This window comes from Bombina bombina, chromosome 2, assembly GCF_027579735.1.
Source record: "Bombina bombina isolate aBomBom1 chromosome 2, aBomBom1.pri, whole genome shotgun sequence".
In the NCBI taxonomy this organism is placed as follows: Eukaryota; Metazoa; Chordata; class Amphibia; order Anura; family Bombinatoridae; genus Bombina; species Bombina bombina.
The window spans coordinates 120,509,831-120,533,453 of NC_069500.1; the positions used below are offsets into that span (position 1 = coordinate 120,509,831).

At 41.5% G+C, this 23,623-nt stretch overlaps 1 protein-coding gene across 1 annotated transcript in view; it reads right to left on the reverse strand.

Moving 5' to 3' along the window:
* The window catches only part of LOC128648519 (succinyl-CoA:3-ketoacid coenzyme A transferase 1, mitochondrial-like), a 67,342-nt gene that overhangs the window by 33,520 nt on the left and 10,199 nt on the right, over nucleotides 1-23,623 (reverse strand). The window lies entirely within an intron of this gene.

The following is a 23,623-nucleotide window of genomic DNA, read 5'->3' on the forward strand; positions in this document are numbered from 1 at the left end:
CCAGGTCTGCATACTAAATCTTGCAAGGCCACGCCGGTGCAATGAGGATCACCGATGCCCTCTCCTGCTTGATTCGAGCAATGACTCGAGGTAGAAGAGCAAATGGAGGGAAAAAAAAAAAAAAAAAAAAAAGCAAGACTGAAATTCCAAGGTACTGCCAGAGCATCTATCAGTACAGCCTGAGGGTCCCTTGATCTTGACCCGTACGTCGGAAGCTTGGCATTCTGCTGAGATGCCATGAGATCAAATTCCAGCTGACCACATTTGAGAATCAGGCTGGAAAAACACATCCGATGGAGTTGACACACCCCAAGGTGAAAGGTCTGCCTGCTTAGGAAGTACGCCTCCTAGTTGTCCACTCCTGGAATGTGGATCGCCGACAGACAGCAATTGTGGGTCTCCACCCACTGAATGATCTTGGGTACCTCTGTCATGGCCAAGTAACTCAGAGTTCCTCCCTGATGGTTGATATAAGCCACTGAAGTTAAATTGTCCGACTGGAACCTGATGAAGTGGGCCGAGGCTAACTGAGGCCAGGCCAGCAGAGTATTGAAGATCGCTCTCATCTCTAGAATGTTTATGGTAGACCAGCCTCCGACTAAGTCCATGTTCCCTGAGCCTTTAAGGAGCCCCAGATTTCTCCCCATCCCAGAAGGCTGGCATCTGTCACAATCACCCAAGAGGGTCTGTGAAAGCAGGTTACCTGGGAGCGATGATCCCGACACACCCACCAAAGAAGAGAATCCCTTGACTCCTGCTCCAGCTGTAATCGCGGAGACAGATCTGCATAATCTCCGTTCCACTGCCTGAGCATGCTTAACTGCAGAGGTCTGGAGGTGGAAACGGGCTAATGTACATTGCCGCTACCATCAGCCCAATTACCTCCATGCACTGAGCCACTGACAACCGAGGAGAGGACTGAAGTGCTAGGCAAGAATCGAAACATCTTAGATTTCCTGACTTCTGTCAGAAAAATTCTCATTGATAAGTCTATTATGGTTCCCAAGAAAACTACCCTTGTAGTTGGAACTAAGGAACTCTTCCAAATTCACCTTCCATCTGTAAGACCGCAGGAAAGATAACATTTTCGTGTGTGATCTTGCTTGTTGAAAAGCTGCTTGAACCAGAATGTCGTATAGATAAGGTGCCACTGCAATGACACGCAATCGGAGCACCGCCAGCAGGGATTCCAGAACCTTTGAGAAAATTCTAGGAGCTGTGGCAAGGCCAAATGGATAAGACACGACCTGGAAGTGTTTGTCTAGAAAAGCAAACCTTAGAAACTTGTGATGGTCTCTGTGGATGGGAAGATGCAAGTAAGAGTCCTTTAAATCCACTGTGGTCATAAATTGACCCTCTTGGACCAAAGGAAGAATGGAACGAATAGTTTCCATCTTGAAGGACGGCACTCTGAGGAATTTGTTTAGACTTTTGTGATCTAAAATTGGTCTGGAGGTTCCCTTCCTTGGGAACCACTAACAGATTGGAATAGAATCCCAGACCTCGTTCCTGCATTGGAACAGGAACCATCACTCCCAGGTCGGAGAGGTCCCGTACACAGTGTAAGAACGACTCTTTGTCTGGTCTACAGATAATCTTGAAAGCAGAAACCTGCCCCTGGGAGGAAAGGTCTTGAACTCTAGTTTCTATCCCTGGGACACAATGTCCACCGCCCAGGGATCTTGAACATTTCAAACCCAAGCGAAGGAAAGCCTGCCCCCACACAAGATCCGGTCCCGGATCGGGGGAAGGCCTTTCATGTTGTCTTTGACTCAACAGCAGGCTTTTTGGATTGCTTTCCCCTGTTCCATGACTGATTGGGTCTCCAGGAAGGCTTGGACGAGGGAGTGGAAGGATTTCCCTTGAAATCTCAAAAGGAACAAAAATTACTCTGACGTCCTTTGTTTAATTCTCTTATCCTGAGGAAGGGAATGACCCTTACCTCCCGTAATATAAATTATCTCCGTCAAACCGGGCCCAAACGAGGCATTTCCCTTGTAAGGAATCGCCAAAAGCTTGGACTTTGACACATCCGCAGACCAAGATTTTAACCAAAACGCTCTGTGAGCCAATATGGCGAAGCCTGAAATCTTAGCTCCCAGCTTAATAACCTGAAGGGAAGCATCTGTAATAAAGGAGTTGGCCAGCTTAAGGGCCTTTATCCTATCCTGAATTTCTTCGCTGGGAGTGTCTGTCCAAATAGAATCAGACAACGCATCAAACCAGTATGCTGCCACACTAGTGACAGTAGCAATACAAACCACAGGTTGCCTTTGTAAACCCTGGTGAACATACATTCTCTTGAGCAACCCCTTTAACTTCTTATCCATAGGATCCTTAAAGGAACAACTATCCTCTATGGGAATAGTAGTTCTCTTCGGCTAGCGTGTAAATTGCCCCCTCCACCTTGGGTACCATCTACTAAGACTCCTCTGCTATAGGAAACATCTTTTTAAAAATAGGGGAAGGAGAAAAAGGGTACCCGGTCTCTCCCATTCCTTAGCCATAATCTCTGTAGCCCTATCTGGTACAGGAAATACTTCCCACCATGGAGGGCACGTCAAAATACTAGTTTAGTTTACTGGACTTTTTCGGATTGACTACTTTAATTTAAATTCCCTACATTTGTTCCTAATTTCTCTTAGGGAAGAAAAAAAAACAAAACAAAACCCCCCCAAACGCAACACACGCCTGAAAAATACAGGGCAGGCTGTAGACTCACCGTGTCAAGAAATAAATCAGGTAAGCATAAGTTTCATTTTCTTTTTAATGAAACGGTGAGTTCACAGATCATCATCAATTACTATTGGGCATCAATACCCAAGCTAGGACACAAATAAGGGAGGGAGGGACAAGACCGGTAACCTAAACAGAAGGCACCATTGCATGCAAAAACCCTCTCTCCCAAAAGGAACCTCAACTGAGGCAATAAATTCCAAAAATTCGGAAAAGTGAAGGAAGACCAAGTCACAACCACGGAATCCGTTCCAGAGGCGGCAGTCTCAAAGGGGGGAGGGGGGGAGAAATATATAGATGGCAGAGCTTTCTGAACCTTACGGTTTCCAGAAAAAAAAAAAAAAAAAAAAAAAAAAAAAACCACAAATGCGGAAACCTGACAAAAGTCCTTCGTAGCCTGCAAATAAAATGTTTAAAATCCTGCACAACTGTCCAGTTGTGAACAGACAAAACCTTAAAAGAAAACCAAGCCTGAAAAAAAACCTCATCTCCATAAAATAGGAGATAAGGGTAAACACACCGCAAAGCTGAGTGTTTAAAAAAAAAAAAAAAAAAACCCTCCAAAACAGAAGAGGCAGTAAGAAACATACCACGTAATATCTTATGGAAAGCACTGGCTCCAACAGAGCCTGCTGCAAAACTCTAAAAACAAGGAAAATGCTCCAAAGTGGAGCACTGGCCTGAATCTGATAGAGGCCTGACAAAAGATTGCACGACTGACAAATTTGTCAGACGCTGAGCAGTAAAATAGATCAGGCAGAAATCTGACCCTCCAGAGTACTGACAGACCAACTCTTCTCCTGACATTCCTAGGATCCAGACCCTACTCCCAAAATAGCTACTGGATTCACACAGAAGACATTTACATCATATCTTAAGGGAATTCTTACAAGTAACAGATTCCCAAGCCTGAAACATTGTCTCAATGACTGTCAGAAGAAAAACAACACACTTAGATAAAAGTGTAGAGCCTCAACACAGACAGCTTCAGGGAAGAGAGATTTGGGTGAAGGAGTAGAACCCAATTAAAAAGGTCCTTCCTCAAGACCACTTCCAGTCAGAAGAGATGACACCTTCACAAGTTCCGACAACCAGATCCTGTGAAACCAGGCAGAGGATAAAAGACTAACCAAAGCCTTTACCTGCTTAATATAAGCAATCACTCATGCTTGGAGAGTAAATCAGGTACGCTACACTGAAACCCCTTATAGAGTATCAGAGCAGCCTGCGGAGCTCTGGACCCTAAAAAAAAAAAAAAAAAATTTTTTGACAAGACGCTAACAGATCCAGCTTCGGCACCCCTATGGAAGGGTGAACCAAGAGAAAACCTCTGGATGGAGAGCCCACTCCCCAGCTCTGCTCAGGAAGACTGATCCCCAGAAAACACTCCTGGAACGTGCATGGCATTTAAAAGCAATTGCGGGCTTCGGCCCACCGAACAATCCAAGCAACCTTCTCCCTGACAGAGGAAACCAATGAGGATACTTTGACCATAAAGTTCTCCGGAAGCATCTGCCCTGAGACTGATGCACCCAGCACGTGAAAGTCTCCAGATCTATCCTTTGAGACTGATCCAAAGATCCCTATCAAACTGAGCATGCCAAACTTGGAATGGAATTAAGCAAAGAGAATGATGTCCATGGAGTAAACATGAGACCAATTCCCCCATACCAGAATCACTGAAGTCTAACAGTAGACTGCAGACTAGAAAGAACGTTACTATTTGGACCCCTGGAAAACTATCCTCGTAGATAGAACCAGAGAACTCTTATCCAGAATCACTTTCCATCTGTAAGAACCAGAAAGTACCACAAATATCTCGGGGAGATAGCTGCTTGAAATACTGCATCTAAACCAATATCCAGGTAAGTTGTCAATACAAATCCCGAGAACTAATCCTTGACAAGGAGCCCCCAGAACTTAAATATTCTGGAGACTGAGGCAGAACCAACCGAAAAACTGAAAGGTTTGACTAGAAAGGCGAAGCTCATAAACTTGATGATCCCTGTGGATTTGAACACGATATACGCATCCATCCAGTCTATAGTCATGCTGACCCTCTTACACCAAAGAAAGCATAGAACCAATAATCTCTGATTGAAGGATGGTACTGATGAGACTCTCTAGGTCTAGCAAGAATGAAGTGTCCCTTTTGTTAAGCACAACAAATAGGTATAGAAGATAGACAACCACTCCCAGGGAGGAAAATATTCTTGGCTACATGTCAAGAATGCCTCTTCATCTGGTCTGCAGACTAACATAAGAGAAGGAATCTCTGGGAGGAAGTTATGAATTCTATTTATAACCTTGATTACTGTGTTCACAGAAAAAGGATTCTAGACTCGATAAAATCTGTCCCCCACTTGTCCCGATCCCGGATAAACCTTTAATGATAAAGACTCAGAGGATTTCTAAAATGCTTCCCCTTGACCCAAGAAAATTTGGACTGTACTCGCTTGAATGAAGGAGAGAGGAAAAATTGTCCTTTGCAGTTACCAAAGGAACAAAAGTTACTTGGGCGTCCTTAAGGTCTATTTATTGGTTATGGTTGAAGACCCACCCATAAAATCAGAAATAAATTCTGACAGACCATCCCAAACAAGGTCGTGCCCTTGTAAGAAGGGCCAGAAGTCTGGACTTGGAAGGATTAACTGACCAAGCTTATAGCAAAAAATGCCACTCAGGCTAGCATAATAAAGCCAGCTATTCTGGCTCTCATTCTATTTAGACAAGGCACATTCAAAAGACACTTCATATCTTAGTTTCTCGCATATGTATGGGTACTTGTAAAGCGTGGCAAATCAGCCATAAGGGTGTCAAAGCGCTGCTCAATTAAAGGATTACTTTGTTATAATTTTTAAGCTAACCAACTAGCATATTAAAGTTAATAAACATTAATTAAAACCTACTGACCTATATTTTCTCCAAAACGAAGTTTCATAACGTTCTAAAAGTTATCTTTTATTCGCCAATGATGTCACGTTATCCTGCCCACTATTTTCAGCACTGCATGTACAAAATACTTAAACCAATAAGTTTGTGTTTAAAGCGCCATTTTGAAACCTAGGTATTGTAAACGGATTGGTACAGAGCAAAGGATACCCACGGAGTGGGTTTGGAAAACAATTAAATTTGCAGACAAGATTTCTGATATACGGTAGATATAGGTTAATGAAATGCTATTGATAAAAAGCGTATTTGGGGTAGTTAGTTAGTTAGTAACAGGCATAGAAAATATTTACTTACAGTGGCCCTTTAATAGGCATCGGAAGGATGAGAGAGTCTGGGAGGACCTCGCAGGGGATCAAACCTGCAACCCCCGGGTTGCTACAGAGCTCAGACAATGCATTAGCATGCTGAGCTATCTGTCCAGCTTGATTAGTAAGCCCCCAGCTTTTAGTCCCTGGATCCCTAAAAGGAGTCGCTAACCTCCTTAAGGACCGAAAATCTTCGAGCCATAGTAGAAAAATTCCCCTCTACTAAAAGCGCCATGCCTTTAATGGAGAAAAAAAAAAAAAAAGCAGGAGACAGATAAAGTCTTGAAAGCATGTCTAGAGATAATTCCTCATAGGAAGGAACATCATAAAGATGATCAAGTTGCAAAACTTCCAAGAGTTGACAAAAAAACTTCCTTTAACCGTACATGAAGGTGTTGAAGCTTAAAACTGAAGGTTGCTACTTCAGCAACAAATGAAGGAATTACACTGACCGAAATCTGAGATTTCACCCTCAGATCCTACTGTCGAATCCCCCTCATAAATCCAATGAGGAAGGTGAACAGTAGTAGACGATGCAGAGACCTTACTAACTGAATCTATAATGTTGCTCCATCGACTTTCCCTAAGAATAGGAAAAACAGATAATGCCAAAAGTATTCAGATACCCAAGTAGCAAATTCTGCACACAAATAACTCCCCCAGGAGATAACGAGGAACCGCAAGTGACGTCAGAGGCTTGGGACGAAAAGGAGAAACTGTTAATGCTCAGACAGAACCATCCTGGGAGACAGGCTCAGAAAAAAAAAAAAAAAAAAATCAAACCACACACAGAATTTATGCTTACCTGATAAATTACTTTCTCCAACGGTGTGTCTGGTCCACGGAGTCATCCATTACTTGTGGGAAATGTTCTCCCCCACAGGGAAAGGCAAGGAGAGTACACAGCAAGAGCTGTCCATATAGCTCCCCCTCTGGCTCAGCCCCCCAGTCATTCGACCGACGGTTAGGAGAAAAAGGAGAAACTATAGGGTGCCGTGGTGACTAGTGTATAAAGAAAAAAAAATTTCAACCTGATTAAAAAAACCAGGGCGGGCCGTGGACCGGACACACCGTTGGAGAAAGTAATTTATCAGGTAAGCATAAATTCTGTTTTCTCCAACATTGGTGTGTCCGGTCCACGGCGTCATCCATTACTTGTGGGAACCAATACCAAAGCTTTAGGACACGGATGAAGGGAGGGAGCAAATCAGGTTACCTAAACAGAAGGCACCACGGCTTGCAAAACCTGTCTCCCAAAAATAGCCTCCGAAGAAGCAAAAATATCAAATTTGTAGAATTTGGCAAAAGTGTGCAGAGAAGACCAAGTCGCTGCCTTACATATCTGGTCAACAGAAGCCTCGTTCTTATAGGCCCATGTGGAAGCCACAGCCCTAGTAGAGTGAGCTGTGATACGGTCAGGAGGCTGCCGTCCGGTAGTCTCATAAGCCAAGCGGATAATGCTTTTCAGCCAGAAAGAGGTGTAGCAGTAGCTTTTTGACCTCTCCTCTTACCAGAGTAAACGACAAACAAGGATGAGGTTTGTCTAAAATCTTTTTTTGCTTCTAAATAGAACTTTATTACACAATTTAGATGTTGTTTGTGCTTTAAACGTTCCTTCTTTGAAACTGGATTCGGACACAAAGGAACAACTATTTCCTGGTTGATGTTCTCGTTGGAAACAACTTTTGGAAGAAAACCAGGCTTAGTACGCAAAACAACCTTATCTGAATGGAACACCAGATAGGGTGGATCACACTGCAGAGCAGATAATTCAGAAACTCTTCTAGCAGAAGAAATAGCAACCAAAAACTTTCCAAGATAGTAACTTAATATCTATGGAATGTAAAGGTTCAAACGGAACCCCTTGAAGAACTGAAAGAACTAAATTTAGTGTCATGGGTCTGTAAACAGGCTTGATTCTAACCAAAGCCTGAACAAAAGCTTGTACATCTGGCAAAGCTGCCAGTCGTTTGTGCAACAAGACGGATAATGCAGAAATCTGTCCTTTTAGAGAACTAGCTGACAATCCTTTATCCAAACCTTCTTGGAGAAAGGAGAGAATCTTTGGAATTTTAATCTTACTCCAGGAGAATCCTTTGGATTCACACCAACAGATATATGTTTTCCATATTTTATGGTAAATCCTTCTAGTCACAGGTTTTCTGGCTTGGACCAGAGTATCAATCACAGAATTTGAAAACCCACGCTTGGATAAAATCAAGCGTTCAATTTCCAAGCAGTCAGCTGCAGAGAAACTAGATTGGGATGTTCGAATGGACCTTGTACTAGACGGTCCTGTCTCAAAGGTAGCTTTCATGGTGGAACCGATGACATATTCACCAGGTCTGCATACCAAGTCCTGCGTGGCCACGCAGGAGCTATCAGAATCACGAGGCCTTCTCCTGTTTGATCCTGGCTATGAGCCTGGGGAGGAGAGGAAACACATATGCTAGGTTGAACGACCAAGGCGCCACTAATGCATCCATTAGAGTCACCTTGGGATCCCTGGATCTGGACCCGTAGCAAGGAATCTTGAAGTTCTGATGGGACGCCATTAGATCCATGTCTGGAATGCCCCATAATTGGGTTAACTGAGCAAAGACCTCCGGATGGAGTTCCCAGTCCCCCGGATGGAAAGTCTGATGACTCAAATAGTCCGCCTCCCAGTTGTCTACTCCTGGGATGTGAATAGCAGGAGTGATTCTCTGCCCATTGGATTATCTTGGTTACTTCCTTCATCGCTAGGGAACTCTTTGTTCCCCCCTGATGATTGATGTACGCAACAGTCGTTATGTTGTCCAACTGAAATCTTATGAACCTGGCTTCCGCTAGCTGAGGCCAAGCCAGGAGCGCATTGAATATAGCTCTTAGTTCCAAAGTGTTTATCGGGAGAAGTGACTCTTCCCGCGACCATAGGCCCTGAGCTTTCAGAGAGTCCCAGACCGCGCCCCACCCCAAGAGGCTGGCGTCGGTCGTGACGATGACCCACTCCGGTCTGCGGAAACTCATTCCCTGAGACAGGTGATCCTGGGTCAACCACCAGAGAAGTAAGTCCCTGGTTACCTGGTCTACTTGAATTTGGGGAGACAAGTCTGTATAGTCCCCATTCCACTGATTGAGCATGTACAGCTGTAATGGTCTTAGATGGATTCGAGCCAAAGGAACCACATCCATTGCTGCGACCATTAGTTCTATTACTTCCATGCATTGAGCTATGGAGGGTTGAGAAATAGAGTGAAGAACTCGACAAGCTTTTAGAAGCTTTGTCTTTCTGACGTCTGAGAAAAATCTTCATTTCCACAGAATCTATTATTGTTCCCAGAAAAGGAACCCGTGGACGGTGACAGTGAACTTTTTCTATGTTCACTTTCCACCCGTGAGATCTGAGAAAAGCCAACACAATGTCTGTATGAGCCCTCGCTTTGGAAAGAGACAACGCTTGGATTAGGATGTCGTCTATATAAGGTGCTACAGCGATGCCCCTCTGTCTTAGGACCGCTAGAAGGGACCCTAGCACCTTTGTGAAAATTCTGGGAGCGGTGGCTAAACCGAATGGAAGAGCCACAAACTGGTAATGTTTGTCCAGAAAGGCGAACCTCAGGAACTGATGATGAGATTTGTGGATTGGGATATGCAGATACGCATCGTTCAGATCCACGGTAGTCAAAAATTGACCCTGCTGGATTGTTGGTAAGATTGTCCGAATGGTTTCCATCTTGAAGGATGGAACTCTGAGGAACTTGTTTAATATCTTTAAATCCAGAATTGGCCTGAAAGTTCCCTCTTTTTTGGGAACCACAAACAGGTTTGAGTAAAACCCTAGACCTTGTTCCCCGGAGGGGACTGGGTTTATCACTCCCATCTTTGATAGGTCTCTTACACAATGTAAGAATGCCTGTTTCTTTATCTGGTCTGAAGATAAGCGAGACAGGTGGAACCTTCCCTTTGGAGGAAGTCCCTTGAATTCTAACAGGTATCCCTTGGAAACTCTCTAGTGCCCAGGGATCCAGAACATCTCTTGCCCAAGCCCGAGCGAAGAGAGATAGTCTGCCCCCTACCAGATCCGGTCCCAGATCGGGGGTTACCCCTTCATGCTGTCTTGGTAGCAGCAGCAGGTTTCTTGGTTTGTTTACCCTTGTTCCAAGCGGGTTTGGGCTGGGCCGCGTTAACTCCACTGCCGCTAGACAAGGTATTAGCCGGTCCGTTCCTGAAATTGCGAAAGGAACGAAAATTAGACTTGTTCTTAGCCTTAAAAAGGCCTATCCTGTGGGAGGGCATGGCCCTTACCCCCAGTGATGTCTGAAATAATTTCCTTCAATTCCGGCCCAAAAAGGGTCTTACCCTTGAAAGGAATATTCAGTAACTTAGTCTTGGACGACACGTCTGCCGACCAGGATTTTAGCCAAAGCGCCCTCCGCGCTACTATAGCAAAACCTGAGTTTTTCGCCGCCAATTTCGTTATTTGAAAGGCGGCATCCAATATAAAGGAATTAGCCAACTTTAATGCATGAATTCTGTCCATGACTTCTTCATAGGAAGTCTTTCTGGAGCAACCATTCTAGTTCTTCGAACCAAAAGGACGCCGCTGAAGTGACAGTAATAACACACGTAGCTGGTTGAAGGATGAACCCTTGCTGAACAAAAATCTTTTTAAGCAATCCTTCCAATTTTTTATCCATAGGATCTTTGAAAGCGCAGCTGTCCTCTATAGGAATAGTTGTGCGCTTCGCTAGTGTTGAAACAGCTCCCTCAACCTTCGGGACCATTTGCCATGCGTCCCTTCTAGGGTCTACTATGGGAAACATTTTCTTAAATATAGGAGGTGGGGCAAAGGGTACACCTGGCTTCTCCCACTCCTTTTCCACTATGTTCGCTACCCTCTTAGGTATTGGAAAAAGAGTCGTTGTGCACTGGGACCTCTAAAAAATTTGTCCAATTTGCACAACTTCTGTTACTACCATGGAATCACAGTCATCCAGAGTAGCTAATACCTCCTTAAGCAAAGATGTTCTAGCTTAAACTTAAATGCCACTAGATCAGGGTCTGCCTGTTGAGAAATTTTTCCTGAGTCTGAAATTTCACCCTCAGACAGCCCTTCCCTCACAGCCAATTCCGATTGATGTGAGGGTAAAATAGATAAGGCATCGTCAGCGTCTGATTGTTCATCCTTTTTATCTGTATTTAAAACTGAACAATCACGCTTTCTCTGAAAAACTGGCAGTTTGGATAAAAGATTTGCTATAGAATTATCCACTACTGCTGATAATTGTTGCATAGAAATAAGCACTGGCGCGCTAGGTGTCGCCTGCGCGGGCAAAGCTGGTGTAGACACAGAAGGAGAGGATGTAGAGCTATCCCCACTACCTTCATTAGATAAATCATCTTGAGCAACATTATGAAAATTAACAGAGCTGTCCTGATTTTGTTTGGACGCTATGGCGCAATTATCACAAACACTCGAAGGGGGAACCACATTTGTCTGTTCCATCAGATAACCTATGTTCTGTGTGTATAGACATGTTAAACAGATTTAGGCAGGCAAACTGCAATAAAAACCGATTTTAAACAAAAACGTTACTGTCTCTTTAAATAATAAAATGACATTTATTTCTGAATGTTCAAAAAACTATGAAGGCAATATCCGATTTTTCTGAAATTTGGACCCCAGTGTCTTAATGCTTAGAAAGTATTGCACAGCAAATATGGAGACTCTAGCTCTTAAACAAGCAAACCGGAGCTAATTGTTGGATTTAACCGTTTTTTACACACCACAATCCCAGCTACAGCCTTGCTGCAGCTTTTTACCTTCCTTAGGGGTCACCATTCACAGAAAAAAGCCTTTTGGAGTCACTTTCTGAACCACAGGACCCTCTCACATGAATCTGCATGCACTGCCTTGAAATTCAACTGCACAGCTGAAGTGCCAAAATGAGGCTTCCTCCCTCAGCACACTAGAGTGAAGGGGCCTTCCTGACTAGATTTAGGTGTCTAAAATAAGCCAGATCAATAAAAAACGTTCCCAAGTGTATGTGAGCTTATAAAATATTTCAAATGATATAATATTGTAATAAAAACCAATCGATTTAGCCCCTAACAGTGTCTACCAGCATAAAAAACAAAAAGGGGAAGCCTGTTATCTTTTTTGCTGAGGTGAAAGAAAAAAAATGGCTTACCGTTTCCCCTGAGGGGAAAAATGACTGTCATCTAGCATTAGCCTGTGTTAGAAGGAGACTAGTCATACCTGAAGCAGATGAGTCTGCAAACTGTTACCCCCAACTGAAGTTCTCTTGTTTCAACAGTCCTGCGTGGTAACAGTAATGGATTTTAGTTACTTGTGCTAAAATCATAGCCCTCTTAAACAGAAATCTTCATCTCTTTTCTGTTATAGAGTAAATAGTACAAGCCAGCACTATTTTAAAATAACAAACTCTTGATAGAATAAAAAACGACAACTAACACCAAACACTCCTCGCCATGCCCGTGGTAGATGCTACTTGTTCAGAGCGGCAAGGAGAATGACTGGGGGGCGGAGCTATATGGAAAGCTCTTGCTGTGTGCTCTCCTTGCGGGGGAGAACATTTCCCACAAGTAATGGATGACGCCGTGGACCGGACACACCAATGTTGGAGAAAGCACTCGCTCTCTAACTCAAGAGATCCAGCGAGACACAAAAACATAATGTCTTTTGCAAAGCAAGATTGAGAATAAATGCAACTGTCACTTTGAGTAGCACAGATGAATCTCATATACTGAATATTAATAACTCATACTTGTATAACTCTTTATAAAAATGTTTCCAAACATAATACTCAGACACAGGACATATGATATTGTATAATAGAATCAAGGAGAGGAGGATAATTAATGTTCCCCATCGTTTCATTAAAAATAAAGCGTTCACAAAAGAAAAAAAAAAGAAAAAAACTGTTTCCACACAGGACCGTTCTCAGAGAAACAGAGTAAACAACTCCATTCTCAACCAGAGCAAACTGAACACAAGTCCAGGAGAAGAATTAACATGGCGCCGCATCTCCCACAGTGAAGAAGGCAGACACACTTCAGCAGCATGGTAACAAGGCGCAAACTTCTACCTAGCAGTGACTATTAATACCCCAATAAAACGAAAAGAGCAAACGTTTACTACTGACATTGAAAGGATATTCTAACCCCTAGCGGAATAATTCAAAAATCCTATCCCAACATAAAGCGCAATAGAAAACACGCTACACTCAAAACCAAGGGAGGCTATAAAAAAGAAAAAAACCACAATGGCGTTCTCCAATATTGAACGCACTAGGTACGCTAAATACTCAATTAAAAAAAGTTAGATGCATATGGAAAGAAATAAAAAAATTTAGAGGTTAACCCCCATAAGAACCTCTAAGATAAAGAACCCAAATATAAATAAATACAGGGGGGGGGGGGTAATACACATTAACCCCCCGGTCTCCTGTCGCCATACAGTGCCTGCATACTGCCTTCAGATATCCTTCTAAAGGATATATACGTCCCATATAAGTTGCAGAGCGGTTGATTTTTAAGCCCTTTAGTACCAGTCTCCCTGCTCCAGAAGGCAAAAAGGCACTTACCTGCATTCTAGCAGGAGGAGGACTCACAAATCATAAGATGATGCCACTCCTCAGGGAACTGTGGGAAATAAAATGACAGAGTTAGTCTACTCTGGTATTGTGACATAGGGCAGCAATCTGTTAGGAAAACACAGCAAAGTCCACTTTAAAAGTCCCTAACTGCTTTAATGCTACCACAGCCCTGCTGAAGAGACCAACATGGAGTACAGCTATACCAAATAGTGATGGAAGGCAGAGCAATCCTGACCGGACTTAAAAAAAAAAAAAAAAAAAATTTATATATATATATATATATATATATATATATATATATATATATATATATATATATATATAATATTATATAGAGAAAAAAAAAAAAATAAGAGAATGAAGAAAATTTAATAGGAGTAAATTAGAAAGTTGCTTAAAATGTCATGCTCTGAATCACGAAAGAAAACATTTGGGTACAGTGTCCCTTTAAGTTAAAATTGCAAGCTAATGATCTGGCTTCCACTGACTTGCCTGCCATTATCTTGTTCAATTCCTATTTCAATATCAAACCACAAGGTGAGTGGTGCAAGTAGTTAATAATTAAAAAGTGACATTATGCAATGTATGCAGGAGAGAACAAAAAAAAAAAAAAAAACCCTGAGAATTTCTGTTATTTGCATCCGGCTGCCCACAGAAATACACTATTTCCTCAGTGAGGTGGTATTTTCAGCACTTTGCCAATAGCATGCTAGCCAGCCATCCAGCATAATATCAATTGGCCCAGACAGGCTATAGCTTAAGAGGTGGAAGTGTCACCCCATTTTTATACTTCATGACTGAAAGTCCTTTATTTGTAGCAGAGGAGTCTTAGCTTTTCAAAAAACACAATGATTTACCATCACTTTAATTCAGGTTCTCACCAGCTCTTGCAAACAATTTCCCAGGTGCTCAAGAATTTCTTGTTATATTAGCAGCAGAGTGTATAACGTATGATAAGTTGCTTCTTTAGGCTTATTTCAATCAAGGCATGCTAGCGAGTCTTAGTTTAACAAAATGTTTTTCAGCCTCACTGATTTCACTTTTTACAAGTGTGAATGTTCTAACATGACAGCGCAAATTTCCTAACTTATTTTAAGAGTAGGTATGTGCTTTTTTTTTATTCCGTAACAAATGCGGAAGTTGGCTGTTGCAAGCATCATTCGTCTTTTCGGAGCCACAAAAACCTCTTGTGAAAATGCAACACACAGATCAGGATTTGCAAGAATGTGCATTACGGAAGAGACAGATGCAGCAGCCTACTTCCACTTTACCGTGGAGAAAAAAAAAAAAAAAAAAAAAAAAAAAAAAAACACACCACAATTTCATAAGTCATAATTAATTGTTCTGGCACTGCCGATTCCAGACTTCTAAACCCTGAACAGAAAGTGGTAGGGAGAAAAATACACCCTACCCCACATTGGTTAAGCGACAGCATTTGTATAATAAAAAACACAAAACATTAACCCTCCCCACCCCCCCTTTTACCTTGTAAAGCCTACTTTAAACCCAAACACATTACACACATTTATATTTATGAATCTACTTGTGTTATGTGGGGATATTATAGTGAAGATATCCGCACCTACTATTTAAATAGGATATTAAGATGACAGTAAAGTCCAAAATAATCTTATGATTCATTAAGGACATGTAAATTCTACAGTGTTTTAATATATTGACCACACCCCATACTATATGGTCATTTAATTTCATTTAAGTAGTTTTATATGTGCAGGATAGCATGTCAATCCCATAACCTTGAGTACAGGATTCAAAAGGTAGAGTATATAAAATGTAGAGTATGGTGGTTTTAAAAATTGTTCTTGTATCTATATATTCATTCACATACCATTTGCAACCATTTTTTTGAACTTTTAACATCCATATAGTTTGCAAACCAATGGCTTTAACATATTTAAAGTTTGGGACCATTATTTGTGCATGCCAAATTAGATATATTTATTTTTTTTTATTTTTTTTTTAATATTGCACTTATGACAGTTATACAGAAAATGCAATTTATATCATATGTATGCAACTTAAATATGGACTTGTGTTATGCTATCCGTTTGAGCATATATTCATAGTGTTTCGTACCATTGATCTGTTTTTAGAGATCGTCTTTGTGTAGAGTCTGCATACAACAGCCCAAATTGTGATACCTAATCTCATATTCTATGCGTTTATGTATTTTTTCTTCAAATACTTGATTAACTTAAAAATTCAACAACATGTATGATATATTCACCATAGGCAGATTTACCATTTACTCCTCCTCGCTCTCACTTTGTTTTTATGGTGTAATCCTATATAGCTTACATATACTTTGTAAACTAGTATAAAGTATTGGTTGTCCTTCACATCCTGTTCACCCTCTGATTTGTATATTTTATCATCCACACTCACCTAGACATGTGTGTATTTGGTTACCAACTGGTTAAAAAGGGGTGCGAGTTTCACACCAACCAATGACCAGCTAAGATTTAGGTTTTTTTTAAACAGCACCCACCTGTGCCTCTTTAGGTTTATGAGTACGGCCCATGCCGAAATTCGTAAAACCTTTTACCTTTCTGTGTGCTACATGTGCTTTTTTTTGTATAAGGATAATTCAATAAAGCTGTTCCTTTTATTTACATGGATAATGGGATTGAACTCTTATTTCCATCATTCTATTTAGGACATAAAGGAGTCCTCTTCCTTTTTTGCCCCTTATCCTATAAGTATTTGTGGCTACCCCCGGCAGTCCTCACCTACAATGCAGCATTTCTACACAGTTCCAGCACTACTTTGTTCTACTGACATACAGGATTTCCCAGGATTGGCTGCTTACTCACCCACGTGACAGTCTGTTCTCCACTGGATTGGAAAGTCGATTGACATCATGTGCAACGAGGAAACCCGGTTGAGGACGATGGATTCCGCAGAGCCCTGGCTGTTGCTGGAGCGACTAGAATGCAGGCTGCGGTTTAACCCCCCCAAGGTCCAACACAGCAACAACAGTTGGCGAGTACACACCTTTACTCCTACTCTGTTTGTGTGGATGCTCACATAGAAGAGGCCAACATCACTGTAGGCGAGTGCTCAATTGAGCATTGACAAGTCTAGTTATCCTTCATCTTGTGTATTTGCTCTTTATACAATCTATGAGTGATTTCCATTTCTCCAACATAGGTGTGTCCGGTCCACGGCGTCATCCTTACTTGTGGGATATTCTCTTCCCCAACAGGAAATGGCAAAGAGCCCAGCAAAGCTGGTCACATGATCCCTCCTAGGCTCCGCCTACCCCAGTCATTCTCTTTGCCGTTGTACAGGCAACATCTCCACGGAGATGGCTTAGAGTTTTAGTGTTTAACTGTAGTTTTTATTATTCAATCAAGAGTTTGTTATTTTGAAATAGTGCTGGTATGTACTATTTACTCAGAAACAGAAAAGAGATGAAGATTTCTGTTTGTATGAGGAAAATGATTTTAGCAACCGTCACTAAAATCCATGGCTGTTCCACACAGGACTGTTGAGAGCAATTAACTTCAGTTGGGGGAACAGTGAGCAGTCTCTTGCTGCTTGAGGTATGACACATTCTAACAAGACGATGTAATGCTGGAAGCTGTCATTTTCCCTATGGGATCCGGTAAGCCATGTTTATTACGATCGTAAATAAGGGCTTCACAAGGGCTTATTAAGACTGTAGACTTTTTCTGGGCTAAATCGATTCATTATTAACACATATTAAGCCTTGAGGAATCATTTTATCTGGGTATTTTGATATAATATCGGCAGGCACTGTTTTAGACACCTTATTCTTTAGGGGCTTTCCCAAAGCATAGGCAGAGCCTCATTTTCGCGCCGGTGTTGCGCACTTGTTTTGGAGAGGCATGGCATGCAGTCGCATGTGAGAGGAGCTCTGATACTTAGAAAAGACTTTCTGAAGGCGTCATTTGGTATCGTATTCCCCTTTGGGCTTGGTTGGGTCTCAGCAAAGCAGATACCAGGGACTGTACAGGGGTTAAAGTTCAAAACGGCTCCGGTTCCGTTATTTTAAGGGTTAAAGCTTCCAAATTTGGTGTGCAATACTTTTAAGGCTTTAAGACACTGTGGTGAAAATTTGGTGAATTTTGAACAATTCCTTCATGTTTTTTCGCAATTGCAGTAATAAAGTGTGTTCAGTTTAGAATTTAAAGTGACAGTAACGGTTTTATTTTAAAACGTTTTTTGTACTTTGTTATCAAGTTTATGCCTGTTTAACATGTCTGAACTACCAGATAGACTGTGTTCTGAATGTGGGGAAGCCAGAATTCCTATTCATTTAAAAAATATATCTGTTGGTGTGAATCTAAAGGATTCCCTTGGGACAAGGTTAAGATTCCTAAGATTCTATCCTTCCTTCAAGAAGGATTGGAAAAAGGATTATCTGCAAGTTCCCTGAAGGGACAGATTTCTGCCTTGTCTGTGTTACTTCACAAAAAGCTGGCAGCTGTGCCAGATGTTCAAGCCTTTGTTCAGGCTCTGGTTAGAATTAAGCCTGTTTACAAACCTTTGACTCCTCCTTGGAGTCTCAATTTAGTTCTTTCAGTTCTTCAGGGGGTTCCGTTTGAACCCTTACATTCCGTTGATATTAAGTTATTATCTTGGAAAGTTTTGTTTTTAGTTGCAATTTCTTCTGCTAGAAGAGTTTCAGAATTATCTGCTCTGCAGTGTTCTCCTCCTTATCTGGTGTTCCATGCAGATAAGGTGGTTTTACGTACTAAACCTGGTTTTCTTCCAAAAGTTGTTTCTAACAAAAACATTAACCAGGAGATTATCGTACCTTCTCTGTGTCCGAAACCAGTTTCAAAGAAGGAACGTTTGTTGCACAATTTGGATGTTGTTCGCGCTCTAAAATTCTATTTAGATGCTACAAAGGATTTTAGACAAACATCTTCCTTGTTTGTTGTTTATTCCGGTAAAAGGAGAGGTCAAAAAGCAACTTCTACCTCTCTCTTTTTGGATTAAAAGCATCATCAGATTGGCTTACGAGACTGCCGGACGGCAGCCTCCCGAAAGAATCACAGCTCATTCCACTAGGGCTGTGGCTTCCACATGGGCCTTCAAGAACGAGGCTTCTGTTGATCAGATATGTAGGGCAGCGACTTGGTCTTCACTGCACACTTTTACCAAATTTTACAAGTTTGATACTTTTGCTTCTTCTGAGGCTATTTTTGGGAGAAAGGTTTTGCAAGCCGTGGTGCCTTCCATTTAGGTGACCTGATTTGCTCCCTCCCTTCATCCGTGTCCTAAAGCTTTGGTATTGGTTCCCACAAGTAAGGATGACGCCGTGGACCGGACACACCTATGTTGGAGAAAACAGAATTTATGTTTACCTGATAAATTACTTTCTCCAACGGTGTGTCCGGTCCACGGCCCGCCCTGGTTTTTTTAATCAGGTCTGATAATTTATTTTCTTTAACTACAGTCACCACGGTACCATATGGTTTCTCCTATGCAAATATTCCTCCTTAACGTCGGTCGAATGACTGGGGTAGGCGGAGCCTAGGAGGGATCATGTGACCAGCTTTGCTGGGCTCTTTGCCATTTCCTGTTGGGGAAGAGAATATCCCACAAGTAAGGATGACGCCGTGGACCGGACACACCGTTGGAGAAAGTAATTTATCAGGTAAACATAAATTCTGTTTTTTTTGCCCAGAACTTCTTGCTAAAATGCAATTTTAAGACATCTTTCCAATTTACTTTTATCACCAATTTTGCTTTGCTCTCTTAGTTGAAAGCTAAACCTAATTTCTTAGACCTTGAGGGCTGCCGCTTATCTAAAATGTATTGACAGTTTACCACTAGAGGGCGTTTCATGTGTGTCATAGATAACACTGAGCTCACGCACATCTAGTTACTTAGGAGTCAGCACTGACTGGCAAAAATGCAAGTCTGCCAAAAGACCTTTAAGGGACAGTCTAGTCCAAAATAAACTCATGATTCAGATAGGGCATGTAATTTTAAACAATTTTCCAATTTACTTTTATCACCAACTTTGCTTTGTTCTCTTGGTATTCTTAGTTGAAAGCTTAACCTAGGAGGTTCATATGCTAATTTCTTAGACCTTGAAGGCCACCTCTTTTCAGAATGCATTTTAACAGTTTTTCACCACTAGAGGGTGTTAGTTCATGTTTTTCATATAGATCACACTGTGCTCATGCACGTGAAGTTATCTGGGAGCCAGCAGTGATTGGCTAAACTGCAAGTCTGTCAAAAGAACTGAAATAAGGGGGCAGTTTGCAGAGGCTTAGATACAAGATAAGCACAGAGAAGGGGGGGGGGAAGGGAAGGGAGAAGAAAAAAAAAAAAAAAAAAAAAAAAAAAAAAAAAAAAAGGTCTTCCAAGGTGAACTACCTACAAAATGACAGTGGAGACAGTTCACCTAGTCACTGCTAGCTTAGCAAGGGTAAACACAATGTCACAGATTTCTCTGCAAGGGCAGCAGCAGCAGCAATATACTTTACGGCACATGAGAAGGGGGGAGAGAAAGGATTCTATATACATATTGCGTAAATCTATTTATAGATCAACAGCTTTCTAAGAATTCCAGTTACCAGAGAGAAAAGGATTCTGATGGTATTAGTGTACATGAAAGCGTTCTCCCTTGGCATTTATTATACCCTCCTTAATATGATCTTCAGTCACACATTGGCTTTAAACACTTGCAGTGAGCAATTTAATTGTTCAATGTACAGTGAAAAATAAATACGTTTAACCCCTTAAGGACGAGGCCATTTTTCAATTTCTTTCCCTTAAGGACCAGGGCTATTTTTACATTTCTGCTGTGTTTAGCTGTAATTTTCCTCTTACTCATTTACTGTACCCACACATATACCATTTCTCGCCATTAAATTGACTTTCTAAAGATACCATTATTTTCATCTTATAATTTACTATAAAAAAAAAAAAAAAAAAAAAAAAAAAAAAAATAACCCCAAACACACACTTTTTCTAACTGACCCCCAAAATCTGTTACACATCTACAACCACCAAAAAACACCCATGCTAAATATTTTCTAAATACCCAATGTTTACATGTTCTTTGCAAGTTTAATAACTTAATATTTTTTTTTTCTCTCAAATTATTATTGTTTGGAAATAGCATACATTGGAACACTTTTTTTTTTTTTAAATTAGACAACCCAAAGTATTGATCTAGGCCCATTTTTTTTTTTTATATATTTCATGTCACCCTTTCACAGCAAAAAAAAAAAAAACAAACCTTTAGGTTTCTCACTGAATTGAATGTTTCAAACAGCTTGTGCAATTATGGCACAAATGGTTGTAAATGCTTCTCTCTCTGGGATCCCCTTTGTTCAGAAATAGCAGACATGGCTTTGGCATTGCTTTTTGGTAATTAGAAGGCCGCTCAATGCCACTGCGCACCACACTTATTCTGTCCAGCAGTGAAGGGGTTAATTAGGTAACTTCAGGTCAGCCTCCCACCTGACACATCCCACCCCCTGATCCCTCCCAAACAATAGTCCCCGCCCTCTTAAGCACTGGCAGAAAGAAAGTCTGCCAGTACTAAAATAAGTTTTTTTTTTTGTTTATTTAAATAAACAAAAAAAAAATATATATATATATATATATATATATATATATATATATATATATATATATAATCCCCCCTTATCCCCCAACCTCCCTGATTTCCCCCCCACCTCTAACTATTAATCACCATTTTGGGTACTGGCAGCTGTCTGCAATAAAAACTAAATTTATGCTTACCTGATAAATTGATTTCTTCTATGGTAAAACGAGTCCACTGATTCATCCATTACTTGTTGGATATTATCTCCTGCTAACAGGAAGTGGCAAAGAGCACCACAGCAGAGCCATCTATATAGCTCCTCCCTTAGCTCCACCCCCCAGTAATTCAACCGAAGGTACAGGAAGAAAAACGAGAAACTACAAGGTGCAGAGGTGACTGTATATTTTTTTTTTATTATTTAAACTTCAATCTGTCTTAAAATGACAGGGCAGGCCGTGGACTCTTACAATAGAAGAAATCAATTTATCAGGTAAGCATAAATTTAGTTTTCTTCTATAAAAAAAAGGTAAGAAGAGTCCACGGATTCATCCTTTACTAGTGGGATACAATAACAAAGCTACAGGACACGGATGAACGGGAGGGACAAGACAGATGGTTAAACAGAAGGCACCACTGCTTGAAGAACCCGTCTCCCAAAAATAGCCTCCGAAGAAGCAAAAAAAGGTATCAAATTTGTAGAATTTGGAAAAAGGTATGAAGCGAAGACCAAGTGGCAGCCTTACAAATCTGTTCAACAGAAGCATCATTTTTAAAAGCCCATGTGGAATCCACCGCTCTAGTGGAGTGAGCTGTAATTCTTTCAGGAGGCTGCTGTCCAGCAGTCTCGTATGCCAAACTGACGATGCTTTTCTGCCAAAAGGCAAGAGAGGTAGCCGTAGCTACGTTTACCAGAATAGACAACAAACAAAGAAGATGTTTGATGGAAATCTTTGGTCGCTTGCAAGTAAAACTTTAAAGCATGAACCACGTCCAAGTTGTGCAACAGACGCTCCTTCTTAGAGGAAGGATTAGGACACAGAAGGAACAACAATTTTCTGATTAATATTCTTATTAGTAACAACCTTAGGAAGGAATCCAGGTTTGGTACGCAGAACCACCTTATCAGCATGGAAAACAAGATAAGGAGAGTCGCATTGCAATGCAGAGTTCAGAAACTCGTCGAGATAGCAACTAAAAACAGAACTTTGCAAGATAGGAGCTTAATATCTACGGAATGCATAGGTTCAAACGGAACCCCTTGAAGAACTAAATTCAAACTTCATGGCGGAGCAACAGGTTTAAACACAGGCTTGATTCTAACTAAAGCCTGACAGAACGTCTGGAACATCTGCCAGACACTTGTGCAGTAGAATTGATAAAGCAGATATCTGTCCCTTTAAGGAACTAGCCGATAACCCCTTCTCCAATCCTTCTTGGAGAAAGGGGAAAAAATACTGATCTTACTCCATGAGTAGCCTTTGGATTCGCATCAATAAAGATATTTACACCATATCTTATGATAAATTTTCCTGGTGAAAGGCTTTTGAGCCTGAATCAAGGTATCTATGACCAACTCAGAGAACCCCCGCTTGGATAAGATCAAGCGTTCAATTTCCAAGCAGTCAGTCGCAGAGAAACTAGATTTGAATGCTGGAACGGACCTTGAATCAGAAGGTCCTGTCTCAGTGGCCGAGTCCATGGTGGAAGAGATGACATGTCCACCAGGTCTGCAAACCACGTCCTGCGTGGCCACGCAGGTGCTATCAAAATCACCAAAGCTCACTCCTGTATGATTCTGGAAATCAAACGAGGAAGGAGAGAAAATGGTGGAAACACATAAGCCAGGTTGAACGACCAGGGTACTGCTAGAGCATCCATCAGTACTGCCCGAGGATCCCTTGACCTGGACCCGTATCGAGGAAGATTGGCATTCTGACGAGACGCCATCAGATCCAATTCTGGTGTGCCCCATTGCTGAATCAAATGTGCAAACACCTCCGGATGGAGTTCCCACTCCCCCGGATGAAGAGTGACGACTTATAAAATCTGCTTCCCAGTTCTCCACTCCTGGGATATAGATTGCTGATAGATGGCAAGAGTGAGTCTCTGCCCATTCAATTATTTTGATAACCTCTATCATCGAGAACTCTGTTCCCCCATGATGATTGACATATGCTACAGTCGTGATATTATCTGACTGGAATCTTATGAATCTGGCTGACGCCAACTGAGGCCACGCCTGAAGAGCGTTGAATATCGCTCTCAGTTCTAGAATATTTATCAGGAGGAGAGCCTCCTCCTGAGATCACAATCCCTGTGCTTTCAGGGAATTCCAGACTGCACCCCAGCCCAATATGCTGGCGTCCGTCGTCACTATGACCCACACTGGCCTGGGGAAACACATTCCCTTGGACAGATGATCCTGTGACAACCACCAAAGAAGAGTGTCTCTGGTCTCTTGGTCCAGATTT